The sequence below is a fragment of the Hemiscyllium ocellatum genome, chromosome 1, assembly GCF_020745735.1.
Source record: "Hemiscyllium ocellatum isolate sHemOce1 chromosome 1, sHemOce1.pat.X.cur, whole genome shotgun sequence".
NCBI lineage: Eukaryota > Metazoa > Chordata > Chondrichthyes > Orectolobiformes > Hemiscylliidae > Hemiscyllium > Hemiscyllium ocellatum.
This window is the reverse complement of record NC_083401.1, coordinates 128,323,041-128,331,854: the sequence shown is the minus strand read 5'-3', so window position 1 is coordinate 128,331,854 and position 8,814 is coordinate 128,323,041. Positions and strand designations below refer to the sequence as shown.

Sequence of the window (8,814 nt, the reverse complement as noted above, 5' to 3'; positions counted from 1 at the left end):
TCTTTCCACTTTACAAGGGGTTTGTTCCAATTTCAGAACATATTGTGCATTTTTGATCAACTTTTGAGGTTCCAACTTTTGCATCCACGTGAGTGACTTTCAGGCTCTGCCTATGACCCGTGATTTCCCTCCTGCTCTTCATGTCTCCTTTCCTACTGCTGTCCCTGTGGTATCAATGACCTTTAACCCTTCTGCATTTCAGTTGGGCCGTTTACATTACTGTATCATTTGTACCTTTAGAGCCCATGACTCTCAAGCTTTCTATACCCTTGTTGGTCTTGCACCCTCCTCAACAAAGCCAGAATGACCACTACTTACTTTAACACACCCAACCCCTCCTCTGGCCCATTTCAAGACCTTGTATTCAACTCTGATATTCTTCTGAGTCCCACACTACTATCTGCAATTGTTCCTATCACTGTGACCATTCCCTCAGCAATTGAATATCATGACTCCAATTCCCAGATTTGAGCTGCCCACAGTCAGAATGATGCCCTTAAAAATTCCTGGATAATCTGCAATTTACGTATCTCTCTCCCTAACTCCCACTCTAACTGACTGACTGCGACCGTCTCCAGCTTAATAATATCCTTCCTATAATAGGGCGACCAGAACTGGACACAGTACTCCAGAAGAGGCCTCGCCATATTCTGTAACAACCTCTCCTGATGAAGTTCTTATACTCAAAACGTCAACTCTCCTGCTCCTCGGATGCTACCTGACCGGCTCTGCTTTACCAGCACCACACTTTTTGACTCTGATCTCCAGCATCTGTAGTCCTCACTTTCTCCCTGTACAACCTGTACATGACATCCCAATTCTTATACTCAAAAGATCTGAGCAATGTAGGCAAGTGTGCTTAAATACCTTCTTAACCACCCTACCTATATGTGATGCAAACTTCAAAGAATTATGTACCTGAACCCCGAGTGTGAGACGTAAAAAGTCTGCTCAAGACAAATTCAGGAAAACAAAGTTTATTAGCAATTAGCAAGTCTGCAGAGTTGGGTACCCCTCAAAGAAAGGGACCCTGATCGTTACAAAGCATCCCCTGATATACCCTTAAACTCCACCCCCTGTTGAGTCAGGTGATTCTCAATCTTGAGTAACCGGTACTTTTCCATTACTTGTTTTTACCCCAATTTTGCAAGCGCAGCTGGACACCTGCCCCCCCTCAAGTGTTTACAATTTTCCCAGGCAGCTGACAACCGCCCATTGTCCACTTCAAGTTGTTTCTCAACGGTTGTCCTTCGTTATCAGTCACGAGGTTCGTTTCTGACATAAATGTCGGCCTTGTGGTTTTTCCTGCCTGGACTTGTTCTGCTATGAGTAAGGTCGCCCATTGTCTGGTTTCGTTATCTGTCAAGGGGCTTCATTATTCTGTTATCTGTCTAGCTGCTTGTTTTCTGACTTCTGCTGACCTTGTGGTCCAGCTGCAACTTGTTTACCACTTCTGCTACCTACTATGTGTTAGTGCTGCTGCTATAGCTAAGTTAGTCAAATTCATATGTCGGCCATTTTCTTTTGGTCACCTTCTTGCCCCTTATGCTTATGCACATCTTGAATCATTACTCCAACTCTCACACCGAGGTGTCTCTGTTCTACAACACTACCCAAGTCCCTACTTTTAATTTTATAAATCCTGCCCTTGCAGTAGTTTTACGAAATTGCAACACCTCGCATTTATCCAGATTAAAATCCATCAGTCCATTGACCCAATTGATTTGTAATCTCTTTGTAATCCTAGATAACCTTCTTTTGTCAGCTTTAACAAAATTGTTTCCGACCCAAGTTTCCCCTCTCTGAAAGCTAAATTTTACTATGTTACAGTACATCGTGTAATTTTGAGGTATCCTGTTAGATGTCTTCTCCAGGTCCAAGCCGATAAGACAGAATACCCACCATGGACTTCTTGCCACCTCAGAATTGCTGCAGAAACGCTATCCTACCTGGTCAGATTTAATAACATATGATACCACATATGAAAATGAAAATACAGCAGATAGGGTAATAACTATTTAAGATAATAAAAATTGTTTGAAATATTGTTTGAAAAATTTTCTTGGCAAATTCTTGTAAATACAATGTTTGATCGTAAATCACATGATTTGACACAACAGTGACAGAGCAAAAAGTTGACTGTGAACAACCAGAGTGTCATATGTTCAACTGTCAAGGTGTTTTGACCTGATGCTTATGGCACTGGACCAGAAATACTGTAACTCACGCGGCAGGTATCCGGAATTAACTGACTAACAAGGACACGATGGGCCAACAAGGTCTCTGTGTGCGCTGTAACCATTTTATGAATTTAAATTGACTGTGATTCCATGTCCAAAAAATGGTCAGCGGGTCGGGGAAGGGGAAGAGTAAACGTTTCAGATTGTTTGGCGATAATGACTGTGATACGGTTTTGCGCGTTTTTCAGGTGACCGTTAGTCTTCATTTCCCGGGACAGGTTCCCGCGCATTTTGCTGCGGGGGCGGGGGGCGGTGGTATGAGAGAGAGGGGGCGGGGCGCGGGAGGGGTGTGGGAGGGGTTACAAACTGTTCATCATCCGCGTTAACCCCGCCCACCCGCAGCCACTGGCTTATATTAGGGCGGGCACGGGGACCGCTCCCTCTTTCCGTCGCCGGGGCTTGAGAGCGTTCGCAGGGAATTTGCTGGCCTCCGGATGGCGGGTATCCTCCTGTCGGCGTCCCGAGGTAACCGGCCCTCACCCCAGCGGCTGGGGTGTTTCGGCCTCCCCTGATCCGGGGACAGATCCAGAGGGAGCCGTGGGGAGCTCCAGTCGATGCCCTAGCCCTGGCTCGGGAGGGGGGGGGGAAGGGAAATGGTGGGGGCGCGGGGGTTTGTCGGCCTCTGCCTGGTCTGTGGATCCAGGGTTGCCCGGGGTGGGGGGGGGAATGGAGGAAGTGGTGGCGAGCGAATGTTCGGGGATCCTGGTGGGGGTGCTGGCGAAACTGCTGTCGGTGTTGGAGCTGGCGGGGGGAGGTGAGCGAGAGATCCGGGGGTGGGGCGGTTACAAGACGTTGTGGGGGGGAGGGGGGATTGCTGAAGCTGGATCGCGGGCAGCGGGTTGACCCGGCCTGCGCGCCAGGGGCCCACGTGGTGGAGTTGCCCTTTGCCGCCTCCTGCAGTCAGCAGGCGGGATTTCCACTGGAGCCGAGGTGCTGAGAAAGGAACAAGGGACTGTGAGCTCTCCCCAGCTTGGGCTGGAAACCACTGACACTAACTTCTCCTTACCTGGTCAGGTTTGTGACAGGTTGCCATGATGTGCAGGTGCTGGTGTTGGACAACAAGGTCAAACTTTACACGATACCAGGTTATAGACGGTTTTATTTGAAAATGTGTTGCTCCTTCAGGTGCCTTGTAAGAGAGGAAGACCTTAGACACAATTAAAGACTTAAGAGCCATCTTATGTTTGTTCGCATGAGTTGTATGACCCTTTAGTCTTTTCCTGATAAATTATCTGCCTCTGTTCTAACTCTCTCTGTACCACCTGATGAAGGAGCAGTGCTCCAAAAGTTAGTAAACTTCTCTCAGATAAACCTGCTGGACTATAACCTGGTGTCATGTGATTTTTGACCGGGTCAGGATGGATAGGGATTGCATGCATTCAAACTTGAGGGATGTTGCAATTAAGATCGGTTATCTGGTAGCTCTGGTATTACTTGCCCCCCCCCCCCCCATATTCATCCATATTGTTGAGATTTTCTTGGATTGTTCATCCAGTTCACTTGGTTGTGTGGTAGGCAGGACGGGTTATTTTGTAGCATAGTGCTATCTGAACTCTACTATAATGGATTGATTACCGTAGGGAACTGAATTGAGGCATACTCGGTGAAGTCCAGTAAGATCTGAACAGCTAAAATTGAAAGTTGTTGCTGAAATTAGTGAACCAGCATCCCAGTCTTTATCAGTACACCATAATGCATCCAATTTCATTGAAAGGATGAATCTGCTGGAGCTTCTCTGCATCAATAAGGAGACAGGATGTGGTGATCTTGTCCTAAAGTTGATCTACAACTCTTGTATGAAATGTCACTAGAATAACTGGGGAGGTAGTCGTTTCTAGTGTACATGTCTGTGGAACCACCGTGTTGTGGTGGTTGTGGTATTGCGGCAGCATGGTCACTCAGTGGTTAGTACTGTTGCCCCTCAGTGCTACGTTCAATTTCAGCCTCGGGTGAGTGTGGTGTTTGCATGCTCCCTTTGTTTGTGTGGGTTTCCTCCCACAGTCCAAAGATGTGCAGGTTTGGTGAATTGGCCATGCTGAATCGCCCATAGTGTTCGGCGATGTGTAGGCTATGTGCATTAGTCAAGGGAAATCTAGAGTTAAATTATGGGAATGGGTCTGGATGGGATTCTCTTTGGAGGGTTGGTGTGGACATTGGGCAAATGGCCTGTATCCACAGTGTAGGGATTCTGTGATTGATTCTTAACTGTCCTCTTAAAATGACCTAGAGAGCTGATTCCATTCAAGAGAAATCTAGGAATGGACAGCAAAGTTTGAAAGCAGTGGCCACGTGCCATACAAAAGTAAAAGTTCAAAATTGGCAAGGATTTCTGCTGATGTCATAGGGTCTTTTCCTTTTGTGTTGAGTAATTTGGAATAAGCTGTAAAATAGTGAGCATCCTGATGCAGAATGTTGTAGTGGCAATACTGAGAGTGGCACAGCTGTCTAAAGAATCATAACTAGCAACTAGATGTGTTGCTAGTAGAGAAAAACCATTGGCAGATATGTTTATTCATGACAAAATTGGACAACTGGCCATGAGCTAAGTTTCTGCTTTTCTGCTACATGTCCAACATTGGCACTTCACTGACAAACGGCAGCTCGCTCCCCCCATCATTAGCATAGAGTTTCATAGTTTTATCAGAAATTCAACTAGTATAACTCAACTGTTTCTCCATCTAGAAGAAACAAACGAGTGCTGTGGTGAAATGATGTCATAGTGTGCCCTAGTTCTAGCCTTTAGCACATGGGAATATCCTTTTTGCATCTATCCAGTCAGTTACTAATTTGTCTAGTAAAGAGAATAAAGTACTGTATAAAGAACGTTATTTCCTAGCAGCAGTTTGGGAGTACCGATGCTACACAGCCAGCGTTGGCCAGGACTGGCTAGTAACTGCTGGTCATGGCAGCATTTTACTTAACAGCCTGAGAATGAATACAGATAGAAGAATCTGAGCCTGTTAAATCTGCAGTATCATGCTAGAGCTAGTGTTGTGATTCAGAATGAGCATTTTTAATTGTGCTAAATATTTAATCTTCAAATATGTAACATGGTTTTTTTAAATATAGATACAACCTGTGTAAAAACTTTTAAGGAATGAGAGAAATCATGCATTTCTTTGGAATGCTACATCCTGTCACTCCCTCTTTCACTGGTCATCTGACAGTTGGATCAAAGAATGGCACTCGGCTGGTAAGATCTCAATACAAGCTTTGGATAGTTCCTGATAGGCTTTTTCAATAATTAGAAATAGATTTTGTTTTGAAGTGTTATGTAACAAATCTAGTTTGGAGGGTGTAAAGAAGACTAACCTAGTGTAAAATACTCAAACCCAGAAAAAAAACAGTAACGAACTTGTTTTGTCTTGCTATGCATATTAAATTTTTACAGAAAGTGAGGACTGCAGTTGCTGGAGGTCACAGTCAAGAGTGTGGTGCTGGAAAAGCACTGCAGGTTAAACAGCATCCGAGGAGCAGGTGTTGACATTTCTGATGAAGGGTTTATGCCGAATTGTGTATTCTCCTGCTCCTCTGATACTGTCTGACTTGCTGTGCATTTCCAGCACCATATTATGTTTTTGATCAGGTTCTGGCCTGTCCTGGAATGTGATGTTAAGATTGGAAGAAGGTAGCATGTAAATGCTTCAAGAACACCAACTATTTCAAGTGGAAACTGTACTGACCACCTTTTCATGTGGGGTGATTTTCTTCTGGCATCCAGTGGAGCAAATGATTGAATTTGACTGTTTTTAATCTGGTGTTCATGCAGTCCTTCCACACGTACATCCCACTTTTTTTTTGTCTTCCAAAACCACCATGAAAAGGCAAAAGACAAGATTTCAAACATTTCTTGCAATTAGTTGTATGTGCTGGCTTGAATTTTGATGAGATGGCGGTATCAAACTAGGTTAATTTCTGGCTTGCTTTGTAAATGGTGGATAATGCGAGTGACTTTTTTTTGTTGTTGGCCATCTTTTTAATGTTGTGAACATTGCCTTCTCTGCAGTTAAGTTGCATTGTATCTGCCTGATGTGACAAAGCAGTAAAGCTGTGGAACAACCTGGGGGTGTGTAAATGAACCAGGTATGTGTTTACTATTTTCTTGTAATGCCACAAAACAAATTTGCAGAAAAAAATCTGATTCTAATGTGTCTACAGTAGATAATTGCCAAAGTCGGGTTACCCTGTGATTAAAGCATGATCACATAATTTGAGTTATCCTTTCTTTGAAAGGAGAAGACTACCTGTCCTGCAAATATGAGGGTTTCCTGATTGTTAATAAGATATCCTTTCTTGTATGTTCACAAGTCACTTTCTCAACTGACATTCTCTTATTTTTAGAATTTTGACAATGGATGTCTTGTTTAGCTCTGGGTGAATCTTGTTCGTACAATCGGCTCCTTGTGGTTAGGACATCTTACAAAGGTAAGGCGAGTTCTGCAGTTTACAGATTAGACAAACCAATATGGATTAAAACAGTGATGCAAATTCTGTTTTTTGCTGTTGTGGTTATGATACTCATGATTCCTATCTTTAAGATTGATGTGAATGTACTGTAGTGTGCATTATTCTTAGACACTTGCCCTGTATGGAAGTAAATGGGATTTTCCTTAAAGGTATCCCCCACTCTTAATGAAGGCTTTCTTTTTTTATATTCTCATCTAGCTTTTTTCTCTGATGACTAAAAGATATAATTACTGCCACCCAGCTAAATATAAATTTCTACTTTGGACATCTCTAATTTCTGCTTTAGCACTTGCAATTTTTTGGTAAAAGTTAAATGGTTAAGATGAATATGCATGTCCAGTGATTAGAACATTTTCACTGCTGTTCACATCATGAATTTTTATGATTATGTTGAAAAACTGAGGACATGTAGTTAAGTAGAAAGTATTTTTTTTTGTTTTAAATGTTGTAGTAATTATAGTTTTAAAAATTGTTTACTTTTAATCATTTCATTCCTTCAAGCATGTTGATATCTTTTTGATTTTCCTCTGTCTGCTAATTGCTAGGTTTAGGAGTTTGCAAATTGAAGATCAAACATGTTGGTTAACACTCCAAGTGGAAAGGTATGCACTTAAACCTTTTAGTGATGTTAGCATCACTGATGGCTAAATTTAAACACGTAATTCTGAAAGATTGTATAATGCAGAATTAACCTGCTACAAAAGTCATTGTTAGCTGTGATGAGTCTTATGCCTTTCTGAGATTTGTATATGTAGAAACTTCAGAGGCTGTTACTGAGCTAACGTTTCTACCTTATGGTGGTTTGGATGTCAAGAAATTGTTTTAAAGTACTTATTGTGCGCTTGGTACTGTTTGCAAATGCTATAATTAGCATAGTTGTTTCCAGAAGCCTGAAAACTAGGTGGGGCCACTTTGATGCCAATCAGAAAATAAAATTGTGATTCTCATCTCAAATTAAGTAGATGCCAGTTTTGTATCATTGCAAGTCCATTCCTTTTTTTTGTTAATTCCTCAAGCCCTTTGAGGTGTGATGTGGCATGGTTCCTATACTATTCATATTCCTGCACTGAGTTTTGTTGTAGGTTTCTGCAACTTTTTTTTAGACTTCAGGTGAGCAAAGCTGGATATAATTATGAAGTCATTTAGATTTTTCAGATATTTGGTTTATTTTTTTTTAAATGTGCAAATTAAAACTTAAGGTTTTATGCTTGTTGATGCTTATTCTTTTTGTTTTGTTCTCCTGCAAGGCATATGGATAACAAGTTATATGGCTACATGATGTTATCATGAACACTACATGGAGAGTTACTGCAGTGCTAACCATGTTTGGTCAGGTAAACCTATTTTGTTCAATTTACCTTATGACAGGTCAGTGTGAATGAGAGACTGAACTAGATGTTCATGACTGTCCCATTGATTACATTTGTCACTAACTACCCAGCTGACCCTGTAAGGGGCAGGATGATCAATATGTTGAAATGAGGGTACAGTCCAGAAATGTTGCAGTGTAAAGGTTGAGAGTGACCATTGTGATCTTCTGTCCAGTGATAATTAGTATCCTTTTTTCCTAAAAAAAGCTGAACTAAATACAAATCGGAATTTAGAAAAGTTTAACAAAGATACGAAAGCAAGTGTTACCTTTTTGAAATAAACAGTGACTTAGTTGAAGATATTTGTTTTGGTATTTTCCACACTTGTTTTCATTTCCTCCCATTCTGTTTGCAGGTTACAATCATGTCTTCTCTCATCGTAAGACTGGCTGATCTGATGATCCTCCGGATTGTAGATTGGAACTAGAAGAAAATCTTTACTTGCGGCAAAGAATGAGATCAATTGAGTGAAGTGTTGTAGTATGCTATTTTCAGAAACCAATAGAAAAATAAACTTAAGCAAAAACAGTTTTACTTTGTCATTGTTTTCTTTTAAAAGCTTTGCTGGTCAAATAGTAATCAATCTATTGACAGTCTGACCAATAGTATATGTAATTTCATAAATTTTTAATTGTAAAAAAATTGAGTCTATTTGCAGTTGTTCCACTGAAGTTGGTGCAATTATGTCCCTGGCCCAGCAAAAAAGTTAAGCATTTAAGTGACTAATGTTAATTCGA

At 41.6% G+C, this 8,814-nt stretch overlaps 1 long non-coding RNA gene across 1 annotated transcript; it reads left to right on the top strand.

Moving 5' to 3' along the window:
• The first annotated feature begins 2,627 nt into the window (after positions 1-2,627).
• On the top strand, positions 2,628-8,605 carry LOC132819944 (uncharacterized). The gene is made up of 7 exons (XR_009645162.1): positions 2,628-2,705; positions 5,310-5,433; positions 6,247-6,323; positions 6,582-6,665; positions 7,253-7,309; positions 7,955-8,041; positions 8,433-8,605. It is a non-coding gene; the product is annotated as an uncharacterized LOC132819944 (long non-coding RNA).
• The last annotated feature ends 209 nt before the right edge of the window (positions 8,606-8,814 follow it).